This window comes from Aedes aegypti, chromosome 2 (assembly GCF_002204515.2).
Source record: "Aedes aegypti strain LVP_AGWG chromosome 2, AaegL5.0 Primary Assembly, whole genome shotgun sequence".
NCBI lineage: Eukaryota > Metazoa > Arthropoda > Insecta > Diptera > Culicidae > Aedes > Aedes aegypti.
Window position 1 is genome coordinate 418794053 of NC_035108.1, and position 23450 is coordinate 418817502.

A 23450-nucleotide genomic window follows, 5' to 3' on the forward strand; every position below is an offset into this window, starting at 1 on the left:
TCAAAATTTAATTTAATAAAAACAACAACAAAGCATATTTGTTTTAAAAAAATTTCCTTTAAAAAAGAAAGTCCTAATTCTAACTTTAACAATGCATATACCCACCTAGTGGGGCGACTTCAAAATTTCTAACAGCAATGAATCTAACAGAATTCAAAATAAACGCTCACTTAAAAATTCTCGAAATAGGCAGTCTATCTTAAGGTTTTGTGCTAAAGGCACTTCCTAGTTACCTATATCAAGCATGCTTTTTGGCACAAATTCAACAATGCAGCATCATTCACAGCGATGAACATGATATTTGCTGAAAGTTAAAATAGAAATATCTGATTGAAAACCGAATTTCTTATGGTTAGAAAAAAAAATTATTATTAATGACTAGTACATGTGTTTGAGCAGAAACCAAAATTTTGATAACTCCCAATTTTTATTTTACTTAAGGTGAAGATGAATCGAAGCCAAAGTTGAAATTTTCAAGAGCACGGATCTGGAGAACCAAACATCTGTTTGAGCTGAAAACCCAATCGATCGGTCACCACCAGCTAGTGACCAATCGATTAAGTTTTCAACTTAAACGGATGATTGGTTCTCCAGATCCGTGCTCTTGAAAATTTCAACTTTGGCTTCGATTCATATTCACCTTACAAAGCTTTGAAAACCCCGTATTTAAATCCTTCACATGTAAATCAAAATTTATGGCAAAGACATGTACTTTTTTATTAATTGACTTATTATTAAAATATATGTGTACAAACCAAACATCCTCATTACATTCAACTATTTTTACTTTAAATAACGACAAGCTTACTTTCAAAAACTGTCTATTTTCTGTTAATCTAAATTTAATGTGATGACCTGTAAACAATTTTAATTCGTAGAAAACCACATGTCATCGCTTTGAGTTTTGATTTACAGGCAAACAGATTTGAAGATATAAATGTTTTTAGAATATAAGTACAAGGAATTTTGAGTGTAACCAAAAATTACTATATATGCTCATCGACATCTGAGGCCGCTTTTAATGTTGATTTTCAAAAATCGGTCCGAAAACTAGGATTTCATGTAATTTTGTTGAGTAAAATAAAATTTGAAGTGTAACAAAAAAAATCTTTTCCTGCTCTAGCATGTAAACTTGACCAGTACAATCAATTAAATGACAACAATATGACATGCAATATAAGCAAACAACGACAGGCAAACAGGTTTAAAAATTAGGTGTTTGATTGTTTTAAAAGTCAAACAAATTTTGAGCGTTGTCAATAATTACTATTTCTACTCGAATATGTTCATAGAGACGGGCCAAAAGAATCGGAGCCATTCAAAAGATCCTGATCACTGAAAAGAACGAGTGATTCGTGGCTTTTTTTGGCGAGAGTCGGTTCATTTGATAAGCAAGGATCAGATAAAAATGAACGGAAAAAAGGACGAACTGATTTTTCGTTCGTTTCTCCGCTATATTATAACGCATGATTCGTGCCTTGCATTGCGCGCCACGCCACACATGCAAGCAAAGCTTTCTGCTGCACCGTGCTCTTTGCGCTCTCAGCATACACAGACAAATTTGCCCCGCCCACTTGCACACAGGAAGATGTGAGATAGAGAGAAAAAATGCCCACTTCAACGGCAAGCACATTTCTTGCTTCTTCCGTTTGGTTCGTGTAGGGAAAATCGGCCGAGTGTGTCGTGAGTTTCGTTTTGTACGAAGAATGAGAGAGAGAAAGATATGAAAGGAACGACGCATGTCGCGCAACAAGGAGTGAACTGCACTTTTTTCCGTTCGCTCGGTTCAGTTCGCTCTTCTTTTGTGAGCCGCTGAGCTACTGAACCGTTCAAATGATCCGATTCACTAAAATAAGTGATTCCGATTGAATCCGTTCATTGATCTCTATGTTCAATGGATTTCAACAATAAAATGTATGCTAAACAGAACTACATGGCGACTCTTTAAATTTGGATTTACAACACATAGTTGTATAAATTGAAGTTTTGCTTTGTTTTTCAAAGTAAAAGAAGTTTTAAGAGCAATCCAACATTTATCGTTCTACTCAAACAAAGTTTTTAGTTTTAGTTTTAATTCAAAATGAGATTTGAGTGTAATCTCGAATTTCTCTTTCTATTCAAATAAAAATCTCTGAACTACCAAATTAATGTGGAAAAAACTACACGTCAGTGCGTTTAATTTTGGTTCATGAGAAAAGAAAGGCATTTCCTGATTCCTTTCTGTTATTTAAATTTAAAGTGTAATCAAAAATTTATAGTTCTGTTCAGACATATTCTCTACAATTTTGCAAGCAAATTCGTGTCGAAATAATTTATTTTTTCATTGAACTACATGAAAAAAGGAAATTTTTTTATCTAAGACGTTCCTACCAAGAAATAAAACTGATCTAGATCAGTTAAATTATTTAAATCAAATCCATACTTTGTCGAAGATTCCAAGCCTCGAGCATGCATATCCAGAGAACTAAAGGTTGTGGCATGTGAATTCCGCAATCAAGATAAATCTGCCTCGTTAGGGATGCCTGAAATATGTTTTTGCTCAACATGCATTATTTGTGTAGGTGCTAGAGTCATTCGGGTTTCGTAAACCTAAAACTATAACATTTGCGGTAAAATTTGGCACGATTCCAATGCCGCTTCAGTGTGCGAACAATATTTGTATCATTGCTAGGAATATGGACATGAGATACGTGAAAGAATTTTAAAAATCGGTTGAGCCGTTGCTGAGTTATGGCTGATTGGAATTTAATGTATAACTGATATTCGATCCCGGGACTCCTAGTTTTAATGTACACGCAATCGAAACTGCATTTAAATACTATAAGGAAATTTGACTTTTTCATAATAATTTGTTCAATAACTAGGTCAAAACCATTTGTTAGTTAAGTTTGTTGTATACACAGTTTGAGAACAACCAAATTACCTCCAAAATCTTGTGAAAAGGTTTGGGATCGGATGAGTATTCATCAAAACTAGCAAAACATTGGAGTAAACTATTTTTCACAAAGACAAGGTTTGATTCTAGAAAAATTGGATGTTTAACAATGTTTTTATAAACTAAATTTTGAAGAGTAAAAGTATAAAAATTGGTTTGAAAATAACGAAGTTATGGTGACATAACTGAAGGTAATTTTTATAACATGAAAAGTTAACTTCAATATGCTTGCGCCACCTCTAAATCTTAATATCTTTCTTCTTTATTCTGATTTGAATTCAGAAGAGCACACGCATTGGAACATTTGAAAAATAAGCCTCACCCTATTGGCTAGTTTAGGAATGTGGCCGAAATAGGTTCTAGTGGCTTTTATTAACCAACATGATTTTGATTATGAAAAAAAAAAAACATTTCTGCTCAGTTTCGATTCTTTTAAACATAATGTGGATTGAAAGCTTCCATTTGGTGAAATTGCAGAACATGCAAGTTGGCCATAACCCATTGAGGGGGTGTGCCCAATGACCACCATACATACAATTTTTAAAATTTTTGTATGGACCACGTGGGTTATGGACAACCTCTTATGATATGCATAATAGGCGAACAAAATTTTCAGTTTATGAATTGTTGTTGGCTTAATTATAATTTCATAATGAACAATGATTTCCTTTAAGTTAGAAAGTTGTCCATTTCGTCATGTTACACAATGAACCTTATGGAAAGCTTTTTTCTAACATACCTATGGCTTATTTTCAAAAGCAGTTTATGGATTTCTTAAGTTTATTTGATAATCGTTTTTCCCCAGGAATGAAACGGGAAACTGCACAATATAGAGTCGTTTTTCAAAGGAGTTCAGGTTTTGTTTTAATTTTGCGAATCATTGTTCAAAAATATTAGACTTGTAATTGTTTTTATTTTGGCGTAAAAGTGTCCTTGTTCCTTGAGTGGTCCAAAAACTGAAATATTTTGCCTGTTCTAATCAGGATAAAACGAAAAAAGGAAGAAATTCACGCCAATTATGGTCGAAAATGTAAATAGAACCGTTTTAACATGCATCTAGTCGCTTTTGTTTATTCAAACTTTAAGCTAGTTCAATCTCCTTTTAGAGCTAACGGATTCCATTCAAATACTTTCAAAAGCTCTGGGGTTCGAAATGATCAAACTTGGGGGTGCAACTTTGGATTTTTACAAGTTGCAAAGATTTTTAACATGTAAAGATGGGCCATCTTACTGTGGCTTATGTTTTCAGGCTTTTAACTTACTTTTCTGTTATTAGAAAATACCACGTGATCATCAAGGGGACGGTGTTCTCGATGAACATCACGAAAAGCCACGGTGGGGGAGGGGTATTCGAAAATGAGAAAAAAATTACCACACGTTCTATGAGAAGTCCCTATGATTTTGCAAATCAAATCAATTGAATACGGCACTATAATTCCCAAGGGAGCTTAGACCTATTGAATAAATTACGAAGGGAAAACCTTATTTATTTACCCAATTAATTTGTGGAAACCATGATTTTAAAATGAAACATGTTTGATCCTTATCCTATTTATAAAATCAAAAATCCTACGCACGCCACTGGACAAAACCAGACAAAAAAAAAACAACTCATCCTACCAGCAGAATCTCTAAACGTGCTGGGACGTTTTCCGTGATATAAATAAATTTTGTAGGAGCTTTATATGAATTCCGTTTTTGGTTCTGTTCTCCTGACCGTCCGTTTTGGAAATGGGTTACCTTGTCATGGTGAGCGTATATTTATTACGCAGCTTATCCGGGTAGGTGGAGGTTTCTGACCTTCCGAAGGCTGTGTTCACAGCATCCGTTGGCTGACTTAGACGATGATAATTTCAATAATCCTCATAGTTTTGGGACGTTTGACTGTATTTTCACTTCGGTGATCACTTGGTTATGAATAATTCATTATTCGCACTTCTGCGCCAATTGCCGGGAGTTTGGCGAACTGTCCAGAGTTGGGGACGAGAAGGGTATGTCTAGGCTCAAATACATGGAATAGTGGGTTTCATGAGGGGGAAGATGAAACGCGGATAGGTGAGAGATTAAGGCTCAAATGAACACTGCCTCCAGAGCAAAAAGTGGAAAATAAACAGTCTCGTTCCGCACGGCAGCAATTCAATTACAGCTGGGTGGTCGACGGTGGAGGCAAAATTGACGAAGATGATGATGCCACTCTCCAGAGGGGTTGCTCCCTCGTACCACCGATACAGAAAGGGTGAGCACTTTTAGCCTCAGCAAACTAACTAACTCTGACAGATTGAAACACTAGGCAATTAGCCCAATTAGCACTTCACCAGATGACAACAATCGCACTGGATAGGGTCTAGGTCTTGTCTTCACGGTAAACTGAATTCCGTAGAACGCCTAGGCTTATATAACTTCGAAGAATACGCGCGATTAGGACACAGCATCCAAAATTCTTCCTCTGCCGCACAGAATGCACGCGTTGTAAACTTCAAACAATCCAGGAGTTTTTCGCTATTTTACTACACCGACTGCTATCACATCTGTGCTTTGGCTTGGGGAAACTGTAGGAACTCACACAACGATACGTCCAGGCGCGAGAGACGGATCTTCCTCTGGAGCATCCGCCAGAGAGCAAGAGAACCAGCGAGGCAAAACGGGAAAATAGAGTGCCAATTCTCCTCACACACTTTTCATCGGGTCTTGTTTTTCTGCAGAACGTAGGCAAGGAAAATCAAACATAACCGCATAACTTTCTCTCGATTGTCTGGTATTGACTAACAAGCCCACATAATTTTGGACACTTTTGGCACTAATCCATGGAAACGGTTGCAACCAAGCCCAACAAGTGCATCCGGCTGGACCAATTTAGCATCCAACTGGTGGAAACATTGCGTTTGCCAAGTCTTCAACAGGGATTTCCCGAGCACAAGGAATATACGTGTTTACAGTTCGCGGTGACGTCACTCACTGATGCTGACTATCTGAGAGATCCAGCAACAGCAGCAGCATCTGCCAGGAGCATCCTAGAGCTGTTCCACCACCCCAAAACCCTTCCTCACTCCCTCGTAAAACAACCAATCTACGGTGAATCCACACATCTAGTGAATATTGCACGCCATTGCACATCACAGGAATGTAACCGTTCTTGCGAACCATCGTCGTTGTCCTCCGTAGATATAGGGCCCTTGGCATTCTCCTGATGAACGCCCGCAAATCAGTGGGGCGGCACATATGGTTAATGTGTTGTACCCGGAAAATCTCTCGCACACAAGCACACTTCGGGGACAATTCCTCTGCTGGCAGTTGAATTCATCCCTTTTGCTGAGCTCCTCTAAGCTGGTCTAGCAGCAGCATGCGATTTTTTTTCCTTCAGTTGACAGCCCAACAGACAGGCAGGAAGCTGAAAAGCTCGCCCTCCGGCACAGGGATAGATTCGTACGCGCCAGGCAGTCACTCACTTGCATTGAAGTGTTTTTAGCGATTCTACGATTTTCAGAGTCGCTAGCATAGAGATGTGGCTTGAGTACAGGGATGGATTGAAGGAAATGGTTACATTGCCTTTGAGTTTTCCTTATTTACGATCAACTGAATCATCTACAAATTCTGCGTTTGATAAGCGAGCCTAATTGGAAATAAAGCCTATTCTGTACTATTGTACTTACTGTTAAAACTTTTACCGGAAGACGACTGCTAATGAACCCCACGGTGGCCACCAAATTTCCTTATTCAAATTTCCGCTTTTTTCTTGGTTTTCCCGGCATAGTTTTCATAATTTTCTCGGTTTTTTATTTTACTTTTATGAGACGGATTCTTTTCTTTGCACTTATTTAACATTGGGAGGGAAGTTTTTTGAATTCTGTTCTGACTGCCAAGACAATGTGGCCAACAAAAACCCTAGATGCCAAAGTAAATCTTCGTCGTACCCAAGTAAATATTTATAAATGCATGGCATAGTTATCCATAAATCAAGGCTATACCCTAATTGAAGATAACTTCTAATACTTCGATCGTTTCTTCATGAAAATGAAGAGTTGATAGAGAAATAAGATGAAATTGAAACAGATAGATGGATATCTTCATTTGAGTGCTGTACAGCACGAGGCTGGCTTATCGTTTGAAAATGAAACAAAGCCACACAAACAGTAATACATTCTTCTACTTTGTTTATTTAATTAATTATCGATTAGTTAACCAATGACATTTTTTAAGTTCTACCCAAGCAGCACACTTTGTCTAATTGAAATTACAGCAATTTGTGTGTAACATTTTCAGAGAAAATGGACAAGCTAATGCAACGAAACATTTAACAGCTATGTAACCAAAAAAGCGCAGGAGGTTGAGCCATTATGTAACCACTGAGTAAAATTGACACTAGTCGCCTTTAAATTGCAATCGCCCAAGTTGCTACAACTATGTAATACACATACATAACAAATTATGTTTCCGAATTCCGAACAAAATGTTACCAAAACACTTGTCGTTAAATTTTTGTCTAGCTTTACAGAAATTTGCAAAACCAAAACAAAATGAAGAAGGAAAATGGTAGATGCTAATCATTTTAAGTTCACCATACTTATCTTCACACATATGTTAATCCAAATTTTAAAACGATTTAAATTTCATCGTGAACATTTATATGATATTTAGGAATAACGCATGCGCCTTAAGAAAATAAATCATTTCTCCCAACATTCTTAAAATATTGATGATCAGCGCAAGCAAAATGTATACGGTACTGATATCTTTTCGATAAGCTCTGCGCCATCTCACATGCACTACCTTCCAAAAGGTTTGGATACAGATGTACATAAATAGATCCTCTTTGAATTTCTAATATTCAAAATAAGTTATAGTAGAATTTGTTTAAAAAAATAAAATTAAAAACTATTGAAGTTTTAAATATATTTATCGTCAGTAACTTGAATTAATTGTAAACAATAAATATAATCCAATTACAAAGAAATCTAGATACACAAATAATTATGACCAATAGTGTGGTGAAATAAATCATATCACCGTCCAGTTTCATATTAGTCGCTTATGATCGAAGGTTGTTCCTTGACCTGTATTAAATTTCTTTGCAACGAATCACGGAGTTTTGTTGTCACCAATTCCAAACTGTATCAGGTTACATATAAACTATTAAGATGCACTGTAACGACAAAATAACTCTCTGCGCATTCTGAGAGGAGTATCAGAATGTCATGCACGATGGGAAAATAATTTAAAATAGGATACAATTAGGATTTACATTCAATAGTATTTTGTATTGGTATTGTTGTTGTGTGAATGTTCAAAACTTATTATGTACTAAAATAAAGGTTAGGAATTTAAATCTGTTATAAAGTACAAAAAAAAAATTTGGTAGCTGTTTGCAACGTTCTGTTCATATTATATTCCGATGAACTTAAAATTAATTATGCCATTATTTCAAACATTAAAAAGAAGAAAAAAACACATCTTAAGCTTATTATTTTAATTCATAATTAAAAAATAATATTCTATCCTAGAATAACGATAGTATAGCCCATAGTGCAATACAATAACACAAGTGTTGCAATACTGTTGCAAATATGTCAAAATGGTTACTGGGCAACCTCAATAGTCTTTTAAGATGTATGCTGTAACGCAGCTGCAAATTTAACTCCATTATTGAATGGATTAAAATTACTCACCAGATATTTGTTTACAAGTGTTCTTCAAAGATGATAGATGAATGAAGATAATGAAATTGTATATGCATCAAACAAAATGATTTAAGGACATTTTGAAAGAGTGTAAAAAGTGATTTCTGCTATTTGGCTCTAAATTGACCGCATCTGAATATCGATCAGGTAATGGAATTGGGCAAAGAAAGCTGTTTCTAGAAGTCTAATGCAGAACGAGTTCACAAAGGTAAGAAATGGCAAAAAGTGCAAAGCCATTCTTCGATTAGAGAAATTTCACTGTGCTACGCCATTTGTTCTATAGTATGGTTTGTCATTGTTTGTGCAAAATACACTGACAAAATCTGTTATTTCTATGTAAAGTGACCTAAAACAGGAAATTATCAACTTTACTTAGTTGCGATATAGCCAATGATCGGTTATCCGAGCGATCTGCAATGATTGGTTATCCTGTAACAGCAAAAACTACACAGTAACATACAAATTTCGTGAGTTTCTACAATGTTACTCAGTGACCGTTTTGAAATTGCCTTATATCTGACATTTTTCCGAAGTTTTCTCGAAACAGAATGACAACACTGCTGTAACGAAACAAAATTCCATATGCTTCATGGTACCTTAAGTGTAATTTTTATGTAACTCTTTTAATTTTGCTTATCAGATGAATTAGTTACAAGTGCTACTTGGGTAGTAAATAAAGGATTGTTTTCAAGAAAATCCGGACAAGCTAAAGCAGGTTTCCAATGTTATATTTTTGAGTGCTTTAATATTGTGAGTCAAATAAATTAGAAAAATTAGGGAAAAGTATGAAAAATGTACTCTGGCAGTAAAAGAAAAGATTCAAAATATACATTTTTAAGAAACATTGTGTAGAAAAGTATAAATTAAATCAATAATATACAGTCGACTCTCCATAACTCAATATTCACGGGACCGTCGACGTATAGAATTATCGAGTTATAGAATATACCGACACAAAAAATGCCAAAATCGAAGAAACAAATTCCTGTAATTCTGATCATTTCTGTAAGAAAGCAATTTTATTTGGTTGATATTTTACAAACTATTATTTGAAACTTTTGCCGAAATGCTCAAAAAATCACGCCAGCAAAAATGACAACATTTTTATTTTATTTTCATGCTTTTCAACTTTAATTACTTCTTGCAACTATTTATCCATCTCCAAACAAAAATTTGTCCACGTTTCCCCGAATAAAAAGCATTTTAAAACTAATATCGAGTTATGGAGAGAAATTTACCTCTCACGTGACATCGAGTTACAGAAATATCGACTTATAGAGAGCACGATGTTTGAAAAATATGAAGGAAACGAAAAATCCATCGAGTCATAGAATATCGAGTTGTAGAGAGTCGACTGTATTATGAAATATAAAAAGAAAGTTATTTTTTAGACAACAGATGCCTCATTATAATATAACCAAGCATGACGAATTTCTACTACTTATTTTTGTTGATGTTTATTGAATTTAGTTCTTGAAAATACTCGATCAAATGATTTTCCCTATGCCTATCTCGAATTCCAGGTTTTTTCTGGTAGTTTCAGATCACGTCTTTTTCCCGTTCTTTCCGTTTTAGTGGCCACCCTGCGACCCTTATTATTATTATTATTATTATTAAATTTATTAACGAGACTTTCAGCTTGCGGCTGGTTCGTCTCAGGTAAAGAAAAAGAAAAGTTCTAGAAGTTCCTTAAGGGTACAACCAGATACAGAGTTTTAGTACAGCGTATAAGGTTCACTACTAATATTAAAACAAATTAAAAACTGGGATTTTTTTGTGTTATGTAATGTACGATTTCGATTTTTGCCTCAAAGTAACCAACTCAATTTCAGTTTTCGTAGCCAGCGGTCATGTTTTACAAGGAGAGCATGGATTTTTTTGAACAGAGTTTTAACTGCCAGTAGTTATATTTTGGGGTGGGATTTACGACACCCTGAGACCCTTTTAAACTCTGCAGGTGCTGGAATTCTCTTTGGAATGTTCTGTACAACACTGTGCCTCTTTTTTGTACGGGGGGGCGAGGGTTTATTGCCCGGATTGTTTTGAAACGTCGCTGTTCTTTCGAGTTATTACTACTATTTTTAAAAGACTAGTATTTTTAAAAGACACTTATAATTCTAATGAAAAACAAAATATTTCAAACAACTAACGCTGTTTTTAGTTTCACTGATTTTAAGATACAAGCGGCTCTTTCTCTGCCAGTGGTGCTTGAAAGGCTATAATGTTGATCAAAATATTTCATTTCTTTTCAACAGTTCTTCTTATTTCAGTTCTTCTTGTTTGTTTCATGTTGTAAAATTAAGATCTCTTATAGAACTGCTCACCAGTTTTCTTCCATTACAGTTTCTCAATCTCGAATTAATTTTCTGTTTAAGCTAATATCGGAATTCAACTAAAGATTTCTACATACCAAAGCTCTTCTTTTACTGTAATAGAGATGATAGGTCGTACAATGTACAAGCTTCTCAGTGTGTCTTTAAATACTGGAACACGTAAAAATTGGTCAGCTACAAATTGATGTATTTCTATTGAAAATGCATTAAAAAAACCTGAAATGCTGCATTTGAAAGATGAGTTTATATACAATTGTTGCTATGATGAGTTATCAATTTTTGCTCTCCAGTTTTCCAAATGACGTATAAGTAAGAGGAGAAGCGTATCAAAATTTTGCTCGCGCAGCAAGAAAATCCTAAGTTCTCGTCTGAAACTTATGTTTAGGGGGTTTTTAAGTGTAGTGTTGTCTGGTCCATACTTGAAATCACATCGGACTCCGCAATGGACTCTGGATGGACAGTTTTTCTTCTTCCGTCATATAATGCACGATGCATGTTGATAAACATGCAGACATTAAAGCAGCGACGAAAATATGCCATAGTCGCATTTATTCGCGATATCGTTTCACAACGTATTGACTCATCTGAACTATTATCCAAATTAAAATTTTATGCTCCTACTCGGTAATTGCGTCACATAAATTTATTTACTTTAGATCGTTATCGCACAAACTACGCTAAATTTAGTCCTCTAAATCAAATGATGTCTGTTTGCAATGAGCACTGCGAAATGATTGATCTAAGTATGCCCTGGACCAAATTGAAATCTTAGAACATAAGAAATTATGTGACTATGTAGTATAATCGTATAAATAAACAGCTTACGTTGATAAAATCGTTCATTGCTGTTACTATTGAGGACCTAATAGAAAAGTGAATTTTAAGAATTTCGTAGTTTTCTTCCCATTTGAAATTTTTTCTTCTTTTGAAAATAGACTGTTCTTTTTAAAACAGACTCTTCTTGAAGCATTGCTGTCGTACATATTAAAATCATAATACCGTGTATGGTGCTATCTGATCATTAAATGAATCAAATTTACTTTTGAATATATAATACATCCCTATCCATCTTCCAATTGTTGGACACAGTAATATCGTCATCGATATCTCTCTGATGTTAAATCACCACTGGAACAAAACTGCTTCTTTGCCTAACATGATCATAAGCACTTCCATAGCTATTAACTAAGAGGCTCATTAGTCTGGTCTGTCAGCAATGCAGAAAATATGAAAGGGAGAGGGAGGAGAACAATGTGAGCACGACAAGCTTGAGAGACGCCCTAGCGAATGAAGAAGAAGCAACGAAAAATGTATTAAAGATTCTACATGAAACAGGGCTTTACAACAAATTGTAATGAAACAAGAATTTATTGTTTTATGAATTGTAAATTTAAAACCACTTTAGTTCGACAAGAATGCACCCTGGCGTAAAGTGTCGTTAATACAAAAAAAGCATGGTCTTATTGCGCGTTTAGCGATACGGCTGTTGGGTGTCCACACTAATGTTAAATACATATCTAATTGATTGTAATTTCACACCATAATACTCCTCATTTACCAATCTCAAAACACTATGCTTTCAGGGTAGTGCTGTTCGGTGTAGTATCATAGAGTCCAACCACTGGTGAGCTACCAACTAGTTGTACTACAGAGTTTACAAGTTTCAATGATGAAGAATTTGCATTCGCAACATAAAGCAACAAAAAAAAAACAAATATATGATATTTCAAACAATAGTTCTCTCGTGTCATATTAACTTGTTATAAAAAGCTCTTACAATCCAACTCAAAATGTTGTAGGAATGCCTCCTAAAATTCTGTGGCGATTAACAGCATAGATGAAATTGAGCCCAGAACTTCTTCTAAAACTTGTCCTGAGCAATTCTCGCTGAAACCAGGCCGCCATCGGCACCCATCGTTAGAATTCCAATTTTATGTCCTCGATCGCTAGTTTTGATAAAACTTAAGGGTAATTCGGTTTTCTCAATTTGGTGGACCCCTCGTACGCCAGCTAGCTAAACAGTTTTCGAAAAAGCTCATTTTTTGATAAATCTAGGGTATTTCTCATCTAGGGTCTCATATTTCCTTTGGAAAACATAGCAAGCTTAGTGGCATCGTATAGAGGAAAGATATAGCTTTCATTTGAAGTTAAAAAATTTTTGGCGCCCATTTTGAATTTGGCCGCCATCTTGAATGTTGTTATAAAAATCATTTTTTCACCATTAGCGCACCGCTCGTTTTGAATTCTGAGGTCACCATCAGAAAGCTGAGAAAAAACTGGCGTAAGATAGGCTACAAAAACAAGGTGAGCAATGGTATTTACCCTATGAAATGAACGATTTTCTAAATCATGTTCTACGATTTTGACGTATATGACGAGTGCAATCAATGCAAACATCATTTTTTGTACAACAAAGAAACAAGTTTTCAATTGTTGGTGTTTGGATTTTGACGCCATTTTGGTTTTAAGTAGTTAAATGAGATTTTCATCTTTTTTGTACTCAACATGTTGAATTTCAAATCCACCGTTACACTTAGGGGTCATGCACAAATTACGTCACGCTCCAAGGGGGGGGGGGAGGGGGTCAAGCCAAGCGTGACAAGCCTTACAAAATTTTCGAAGGACTCATACAAAAAACGTGACAAAGGGGGGGGGGGGAGGGGGTCGAAAAAGTCGGAATTTAGCGTGACATAATTTGTGTACCATCCCTTACTCTATTATTTTGCTTTAAGCATACTGTTTGTTTAGTTCTGTAAAAATAAATAAATTTTTGAGCATCGGAATTTCCTCACTCACTAAACTTTATAAAATGTTTAGACAGTGAACCTTCTCAATGAGCTTTTCATGTTAGAACTACATCCTGAGTCCTCACCTTAGAATAATTCATCACAAATACTACTGCAGATATTGGCTCTATTAGCCGTATCCTCAATTCTCACAAAATCATCTCCAGCTCACCATATAATACCTCCATAGTGAGCACTCAAGTAAGCCAAGCATGCCAAACAAAACAATAACAACCTCCAGCAGTTTCTTCCACTTCCCGTTATCTATGTGATGGTGGGTTATTTTTACGCTGTTTCAAGTCAAACATTGAAACCCACATTTAACGTCATTGAGAAAATATGGCCCATAAAACGTCGTTGATGGTTTCCTTCCAGCAACATGCCTATCGTGATGCTGAAACGATGAATTGCTTCTTCGTATGCCCCTCAACTCTATCGTTGCTTTTTCCCGAAGGAAGAGCTCATCGAAACCGTATTCCTAACACCATCCTTTCTGTATGTACAGTCGTATATCAGTTGGATATTTATACGAACAGTAACTTGTATGTGGTGGTGGTCGTGGATAAACAGCAGAACTGGTGAAACTGTGACAAAAAAAATGCGAGTGTTCTGAATTCCACCACCCGTAAGTGCCCTCGTACTAGATGCTACTACTAGGCAGATGGGATCAGGATAACACTCGAATAACAGTCTTCCTTGGCACGCATTGGGACTTAGAGTTCACACTATGTCATCAAACATCGATATTCTAAGTATATATCTTCGTAGAATTTCAAGCGACCATGTGCCGCCAAATCGTTCACCCTAATGGGAACCACGAGAAAGTTGATGCCTTTACACTGTTTTCTGGGGTCAAAATAACCCCAGAGTATTTTAAAAGGCTGTAACTTTTTGGGCGTTTCCACGAGTTGTTTGTCTGGAGATCAGTAAATTATGTGCAACATAGTAGTCATTCCCCTGTTACAAATATTTACCGACGCAAGTATAGTCCTGAGATAAAAGCGTCCAAAGTTTCCAAATTTCACGTTTGTTTTACTTTTTTTACAATAACTCCTCCTCGCTATTAGGCGAATTTTCTTGTATTTTTGATTAAAACTGAATTAAATCTTCTTTCCTAAACAGCAGAGAATAAGAAATAGATTGAAATTCCGTGAAGTTATCTCGTTATGAATTTGGGTTTCATATGATCCCAAAGCACAGACAGAAGGTTTAACGCATTTTGCTCCTAGAGCAAGACAATTTTCTTCAAAATAAGTACCTTTCTTCAAGATTAATTGGTTTTATAATCGAAAAAAAAGAATTCTAATTCTAAATTCTAAATAAAAACTTTTGCTCGGTTATTTGAATGACTATTTTATTATAATTGAAAATCTTTCAAGATTTTTTCTTCAAATTTTCGCATGTGGACTTCAAAGAATGTAAGATTACGGTTCTAATAACGTACTAATTGATAATATTGGTCGATCCAATGCTGAGAAAATGAGTCATGCTTTTAAGTATATTTTTCGAAAAATGTCACAACTTTGAGTATAAATTTAGTTAACCAAATTCTGAAAATAATTATCAAAATATCTTCAAAGTAATATTAACTCATTGTCCTTCGTTTACGCCATAGAGAGTTCCAATTGGACGTGTAATCACAAAGATATGGACAAAACCCTTTACTGCCCATAACTGTATATTTGTAACATTCGACAAAAGTAGGCATTGAGTAAATGAAATACTAAGTGTGCATTTTACGGCAGTATGGGAGGAAACTAAAATTTCTAAAAATTATCAGGAATTCAAAAGTGCTTATTTCAGGCTGATATTTTGTACAACTCATATCGCATACTAGGTGAATTGTCGGAAAATAATTCTGATAGAAATTTCATTGCTATCACATTACGAGGCTCATTTATAATCTCAATGTGACTGTTATGCGGCTATAATTACCAATGTGACAAAACAACTTGGTATTTTTTTCGAATTTTTTAGAACAATTTCACAGGTTTCAGTAAGTTGATAGAAAGTTTTTATCATTTGATGACTCTCCATGGTATTAACTCCATTTTGTCAAAAATGTCGAATGTGACTGTTTTGCAGTTATGGGCAGTTTAGTATCTTTTTGAAGGGATGAACCCAAACAATTGCACGGCAGTGTACTTATTATCTTAAAAGATACACATCATTCGATAAACTTACATATTCTTATCTAGTTGAGTAGTAAGAATCCTGAAATTAGCACCTTTTTGGTGCTTACTGATATCTAGTTTCCCTTTTGTGGCAATCTAGTAGGGGTGGTGAATTTTTCCTGAAAAGCTCACTCTTCTCCTTGCACATCCTTGCATTCCCAGGGAACCGACGATGGTGGATCAACATCTCGCTCGAAACAACTCAGTGTGTGTGAGAGAGCGCGGCTCCGCAAAAGAGAATGGGTGGCTTCTGTTTGAGTTACCAGCAATTGAAAAGCACCGGTGGAAAGCGGAAACTGCATGCAAACGGGTGAACGTAAATATCGTATTTCGTGAGAAGGGTGACTCACGTTTCTTGTATGTTTTGGATGCTGAATGAAATTACTCGCTGGAGCACCGCACACACATTGTTGCTTTCGGTCTCATTCGATGTGTGTGGATGGAAAGCGTTTAGTTTGGAAGCTTCACTACCACTGGAAGCAAGTCCCAGCTGGCTGATGACATTTTTTTTATTTGTACTGAAGCTTGGTGGAAATGAGATTGGTTCGCGAAAATGGAAAATGTTCGGTATAGATCCAGATTCATATTCAAGAAAATCAAAAGTTTTATAATTTTTGGGTTGGAACTGCTCAATGCATTTTTGATATCATACAGTATTAGAATCACTGTTTTCAATCGTTAAATCAATTTTAATTAGGAAACTTGATTGTTTGAATTGAAATGTATGATATGGAATCTCATTATTTTGTTTTACAAATTTCTGGTGCCTTATAACAGAGATGCATTTTGAACGCTCATATTCTGTGAAATGAGTAAAAGTGAGTGAAGTAAGAATTCCACATTTACAAACTTAAACCTTAGCGTTTTAGAGGATCCACCATATAAACCAACATTTGAGTACAACGCGAATTCACTAAGAAAGGCCAACCGTCATGGTTCAAACCATTTTTCTTTGTGGACAAAAGTCTATAAGGTTAGAGGGTTATGAACAATCTTTTATTGGATCACGCTTTTGCCCCAACAAGCGCTTGTTGGGCTAAACTACTGTTGTGAACAATCATCAACATAAACACAGGACTAGCGCTCTTTGGAGAAACGCTTCCACAAATCGGATGGCAATCATACGGTCCGATTTGCATTGAATGAACCCCACCTTATAAACTTCATTTAAAAGATACATGAAATTCAATCAATAACTGGGCCAATCAATAACCTGATAATAAATTTCATTTATTTATAATGTCATGTATATAGCAATGTTTCCGGGTCGAAAAATGAGTAAAAGAAATGTTTTAAGAATATTTTTCCATTTCACGCCTTGACAGAACATAATAACCAGCAGCCAAATTCATCGCTAAAACTCCAGAAAATAATTCTGGGATCAATCCCCTGAGCTATAAAACCTCAAATGCCCCATTTTTTGGTCACTTTTACATTCTTGATTTTAAATAGATTCCATGATCCTGAAAGGAAAGCGATTAATAAAAACAGCAATTGATTTATTAGGTACTAAAATAGTTATTTTTGCAATTTCTAATCGTAATAAGCTGTTTTTCATCACGCCAATTTGTCATGAAACGAACTACTTTCCTGTACTGAAGCATGCAGTGCGGAATAGTAGTTTACGGAACAAGTTGCAGAATGATGATTTTTACAGTACGATTCTATTGAACACGGCTCTCGTGAGCACAAGCTTTGAACAGAACGCGTTCAAATGCATCTCTGCCTTATAGTTTTAGAAATTCTTTAGGTTGAAAACCTCTATTGTTCCCACCCAGGCTTTATTTTGGACCTCAGGGTCGTACAAAATGGCTCCTTTTATGGTGGAAAAAAGGGAAATAGGGATGTGCATGGTAGGGACACATTTTGATATTTTTCTTGATTTTCAAATTCAAATTTGTTTCATTTTAATTTTATTTTAATCTCATTTAGTTCAAGTTCATTTTATGTTCAATTATTCTACCGTAGTTTTAATATCAGGAAGAAAAATAAGAAGAATATTGGAAAGGTAACAATAGATGTAAGGATCTTAAAATTTATTGAAGAGGACTTAAAAATGTGCAGGACAAATTTTATTTAGATAATTAGAGGTTTAGGAGCGTTGTAAACATGGCTCTTTTCACTTACGAATGGATTACACTCACTTTTAAAAGTTGATTCAATTCACTAATCTGAATCATGCAAATATGGAACAATAGCTAAGGTCATTTTCAGGCTTTGGAAAACGATCATTGACACACGAGCCACAATTTCATCCTATTTATCCGCCTGCATTCATAACACGCATGATATGTATCGCTCGTGGAAGTTAACGAGCCATGAACTTAAACAAGACAGACACACACCACCCACTGCTTGGCGTCGACCACTGTGTGTCAACACTTGTAACATTCGCTGACCAACTCTCATTCTGATCAAGAAATTAAGGCTTTCATATACTGTGCTTTGTTTGTAAGCAAAGGGGTGCTCAATGATCCAATATATAATAATTAGGTTGTTAAGGGCTGCATTACAAGAAAATATCAAAGTTATTACCGTAAAACGGGGTAACTTTGATAATGCGGGTAACTTTGATAGTGCGGGACCCCCAACAAATTAAACGAAATAACGAAGTTTCTGTCAATCAGTTAAGAAAAACGAATGCAAAACTAAAGAATATTAGTATGACATTTCATGTCAAAGCTATTTTCATTGGAATCAAGTGCATTTGACGATTTTTATGCAAATATTAAAAATTTACAAGATTTTACCATCTTTGCAACGCTTCCAAACAATCTGTTCTACGACCACTATTTGATAAAGTCATAATGAGTTCGTCACTTACCCATGACAACCTAGTTATAGTAGAACATGAATTCGGTCTCAAATCTCTTAGCGAAAACCGTTTTTACAAACTGGGACCATTTTTGTAATCTAAGTCAGAAATTTCCATATAGCGTTAAACGCCTAGAGGTATGCAACGCCCTATAAATGTTCCGTAGTTCATTCAATCTTGTTCGATTTATACTCCATTATCAAAGTTACCCCAAAACAGAAAACCGACTTTCGATTCTATGAAAAATTATAAATCCATTCAGAATAAATCTTTTGGCAATCTATCAAGTGCAATCGATAGCTAGGATGTCAGTACTTGTTTTAAAAATATAAATTGTAATTCTTTGAAACAGCATGTAGAAATATTCAAGTTTTCTTCGAAAAAACTATCAAAGTTACCCCGTTTTACGGTACCAGTTTTATGCAAAACATAAATCATCAGAATGGCCCGATACTGTTGCAGTCTGTGAGACTTGCTGCACTTGAACGCTCTCGTGCCACGTACCAAACGAGAGATTGACTGATTTACATTTATAGGGCTCTCCGAATGGGATGTGCCACGATTTGTTATGGTTCGCGAACTGTTACACTCTCCGATTATGGTTCGATCGGCTTATTTGAATCAAAATCCAAACACTGGTCGTTTTAAAGAGGTTAACCAATTATTTAAGAATAACGAATTTTCAAATAAAATTACGAAAAAAAATCAACTATATTAGAAATTATCTTAACTTCAAATAGCACCTAATAGGCATATAAAGTTGCTGATAGCAGCTTTAAGAAAAACCATATCATATTAAACTAGTTAACCCGTATAGGCCTGAGTGAAATCAAAAATTCTAAAACCCTTACTGCTCAGCGAATTCTTAATGGATTGAAATGATTTTTTGTCAGCATACTGGCACAAATATCTAGTTTCTAGAAATGGACAGAGGAATGCGGAAATATTCTTGTGGCCAGAGTTATTCCGGTGGATCACTGGGTCAGGTCAGGTGAGAAGGGTACTGTGCGTTTGTGCCCCTCGAGGCAGGCAAATTTCAAGTCATAGTTAATTTCAGGAATCGGCTATAATGTGGCCACTACATGACGGAATTTTAAGGAAATTGCATCAGTGTAAACCTTTTGAGAAACGATTGAATTGGATAACTTTGAGTTTTGCATAGGATTAATCCTACAAATGATCATTTTCGTGTCCCAGGACGCCTCAAACTTATGATAAAGTAGCCAATTTGTATCTGAACATCTACGCCAAGCTTATGGAAACCCATTTTAGTGCAAAATTATGTTTGATTTCTACTTTTCGAGAATTTCGAGAAACGGTTTGATATCCAACAAATCTGCAGCCGGTTCTTCCGACCATAACGTCCGAATGGCCAAATCTGGTATATTTTAAACGGCACAAAACTCTTCTTTTATAATGTTGAATAGCAGATCTTTATGATTTATGTAAATTAAAATTATGTTCATTGCAAATAAATAAAGGTTACTTGGCATATCCCAAAAAATAGCCCTTTTTTACCCGACTTGACCCAGTCACCCAACGGAATAACTCCGGCCACAGGAATATTTCCGAGTTCCTCTGGCCACTTCTAGAACTGACAAAAACTCATTTGAATCAGTTAAGAATTCGCTGAGCGGTGAGGGTTTCAGTATTTTTGCTTTCACTCAGACCTTTACGGGTTAACAATCCATTGGTTTTTGAAGCCATGCTTTAAACAAACATTAAATTTAAGATTTTGTTTTTCACTCTTAATGCTTATAAGTTAAAATATATCCTCTAGTTGTATAGTGGAAAAGCTGTAAGTAAATAAAAATTAGAATTGAGTACATACATGAATCAAACTATATTTTGTATAAAAGCAGTCAAGCACTCGACACTGAAGAAGTCTGTAAGTGGCAGACGAAATAGGCCTATCTGTCAAGATAAGCAACACATATTAGAGTTTAAAGGTATTTGCTCGCCTTACTAGTGATTTTAGTATTTTATTTTTTGCAAAGTTTTAAACGTACTCTAATAATCCATCCCCTAAAATTTAATATAAAAAGTGTAGTATATTTTGTATCCTCTGACGGATACGCGTATATGAACCTCAAAGTGTCATGTTCTATTTGTGATCAAATAATGTAATACTTATTAAGATATTTTATCATTTTAAAATCTTATAAATTTGAAATTGTTCATTGGAATGTCAATGTTTTTCACTATTTGTTTTGCAACTAGACATCGTTATATAAGAAAATCTATTCTTAAATATTTATCGCTTTTTGTAACTTTTGCAAAGTAATCCCTTTTCTATACTCTTTTAGGTAATGAAAACGTAGAAAAAATCGCGCTTCAAGAAAAAACCATGGGTGATACAATGATCAAGCCATAGGAATAATTATACATAAATTCCGTTCGTTTTTAGTTGACTTATTGCTTATCTAAGCTCAGGACTGCTCTCAACAAAAAGAGCAGCTCATGGAGCAAGACTAAGCATGGCTGGATGGATTAAAGTTTGGATAGCATTTTAAAATTACGTAATTCCATGGAATAAGAGCGGCAATAAAGCGATAAGTTTAAATAAGTCTGTTACCCAGGGGGTGTTCGACGCTTCTTTCATCTTTGGGAATGTTGAAGTATATACATATTGTGTATGGAAATATGCAATAAGAGGTGGGTGAATGGCCGGAGAGTGGTGCGGAAAGCGCAGATTTGATTATCATTGGAAGCATGAAACGATCGCACCGGTATAAAAAATAAGCCATCATTTTTAATTCAAGGTCAAAATGAAACAGTTAGGATCTGTAATGGACGCGATCAGGATAAAGTTTTGCTCTGGATTAGTAGATCCTTCAAACTGTTCAGTCATACAGTTCCGTGATTCTTGTCAGTGGGCGAACACGTTTTGGTATTTGTCCATGCTAGCTGCCGTCAATCGTTCTTTCAATCTTGAATATAAAAAGGTTGAAATGAAATAGATAACTATGACACATTTTCCATATCCTAGTAACAATGAAAACTTTTGATATTCCATGTCAACAAAACATATTTTACACACTCAAATCTCACTTTGATTCTAGCTCACGGTGTACTATATTAAGAAGGTGATATCTTCCGAAAACTGACAGCTACTTGACGACGTAATTTCTATCCACCTCAAACAAATTTGCGAAACAAATGATCTAGTGGTACGGAAGGTATATGATACGATAGGAGTGACGTCACATGTTTACAATCAAACTTGATATTTACATCAGTAAAGAGCCTGCCTTGTTAATTTTTGTGCCGTGATTCTAGCTTTAAAAATTAAAGTGTATGCAAGAAACATCAATGAGAGGTGGTTCAAAAATTGTGTTAGCGTGAAAAGCTGGATATTGTTTGATCCTATGAAAACAATGTGTCATTGAAAAGATTTGAACATGTTACCGGTATTGGAATGCCAAATTAATCCATTTAAAATTTTTGATTTTAATAGTTACGCTTCAAAAAGGACGTAAATACAATTTTATCGATCTTCCTATTCAAAACTCCGCCCAGAGGTTGCAAATTATTGGAAACACAAAATCCGTTTAAATATCTCAGATTTTCTTCAAATTTGGGGACTTATACAATCTGAAGGGCGTAACTAAAAAACGGTTCCTACTTTTTGTTCAATTTTTCCCTGAAATGCAGCTTAGCTATAGAAAACGACAGGTGGGCACGGATTTGATGGGGTAAGACCGCCACCTCTAATTTATTCCTAAAAAAATACTAAATAATTTTAAAAGTTGTATTTACGTTGTACATCGGCATTCAAGTGGAATAATGTAAGCTTTACAAAAAATAAAACCAAATCCTGTTATTTTGCCATAATATGGTGATCGTTTTTACCCCGTAAATGGACGGTTTTACCCCGTCTCTAAATATGATCGTGACAAGTAATCACTTTTCAAGTCTCATAAATTGAATAGATGTTTACGAATATAACACCTGCAAGGATGGAAATCTAGTGATCATGACAAAACAAATGATGCATCGCGGTTGTTCTTTATCGTGCGATCATAGCAACAACGATTAACCTTTTGTCGTTAAGATATCACAGCAAACTACGCTCCGCGATTAATGCATCGTTCTGCGTGTGGGCTAGCGATTAAATGTTCGCGAGCCATAGTTTTATTATTTTGAGGATTGTTCCATTGTTATCTGTTGATTTCCCTTCGGATATATTGTTTGTGATTCTAAGATCATTCGGGCATGGTTTTAACGAAAAATAATAGTGTGAATGAGCCATGATTCAAGTTGATCGCTACTTGTAACAACATCCGATAAACTCTTTGTCCCACGACAAACATTGCATCGGATGCTCCTTATGTCGGTACGATGCGCGCGTGGTGAGGTTTTCAAATCATGCTGCAGGGGATTTTTTTTATTATCGCACAAATTGGGCCGAAGGGTCTCAGATTACATTGAGATTTTAGTCTATAGTAATAGAAACTCAGGTGGAAATTTTTTGTTTTCCCTTGACACTACTTACTTTGAAAAATCATAACTCAAGAACGAAGCATCGTAGAAACAATTTTGTGAAAAATGACCATATTAGCCTTTTCTTTGAAAACAAATCTTTGCATTTTTTACAAAATTGACCATAGATCAGGAACTAAAGAAAAGTACATCCTAAAAGTTATCAAAATTGAAGTTTGTAAAGTTTCTTTCTTAAAAATATTTTTTTAAAAAATTTCCGCGAGTTCGGGCATAGATTTTCCAGCTTTTC

The 23450-nt window shown here is 35.4% G+C and overlaps 1 protein-coding gene across 6 annotated transcripts in view; it reads right to left on the reverse strand.

Annotated features, from left to right (window-relative positions):
* Positions 1 to 23450, reverse strand: part of LOC5571525 — a 531761-nt gene that overhangs the window by 267665 nt on the left and 240646 nt on the right. The window contains exon 1 of one of the 6 annotated variants that reach the window (XM_021847438.1): positions 4676 to 5876. The exons of the other annotated variants lie outside the window; for them this stretch is intronic. The gene's annotated coding sequence lies outside the window, so the exon portion shown is untranslated. Of the gene's footprint in view, positions 1 to 4675; positions 5877 to 23450 lie in introns of those variants that run through there. 6 annotated transcript variants of the gene reach the window in all.